This window comes from Centroberyx affinis, unplaced genomic scaffold (assembly GCF_046629955.1).
Source record: "Centroberyx affinis isolate AG114_WGS23_722 - 3 ecotype Tasmania unplaced genomic scaffold, CSIRO-AGI_Caff_v1 ptg000049l_1, whole genome shotgun sequence".
Classification (NCBI taxonomy): Eukaryota; Metazoa; Chordata; class Actinopteri; order Beryciformes; family Berycidae; genus Centroberyx; species Centroberyx affinis.
The window spans coordinates 12501-12925 of record NW_027278762.1 but is presented as its reverse complement, the minus strand read 5'-3'; positions in this window follow the sequence as shown (position 1 = coordinate 12925).

Genomic DNA, 425 nt, shown 5'->3' with positions numbered 1-425 from the left:
CCTCCAGAGATTTAAAAAAAAAAAAATTCTCCTCTGTCCTCCCAGTCTCCCTCAGTCTTCCAGGTTTGGCTCGTTGGAAAACCTCCATTTATATTTCTACCAGACCATCAGCTGGTTTAACCTTTGTTCTGACTGGAGCCCTTTTGGGACGGGGATTAGTTTTACAGGGGGACAGGGGGGGGAATGTAATTATTACTGGAGCATGTCTGTAGTTTTAGTCCCGCCTGAATCTGCCACGTCAGTCATTTTTACGGACTGCGCTCCTTTCAGCCTCTTTTCCCTCCTGTAAAATCCCCGGTAGAAATCACTCGGCCCGATTGTAGTCCACGTCAGACCGGCAGTCTCGACTCGGCTGGATTGTTATTATTGTTCGATCACACCAGCGTCTATTAGCACGGTGCAGTTTTGTTGTGATGAGGAGGTGT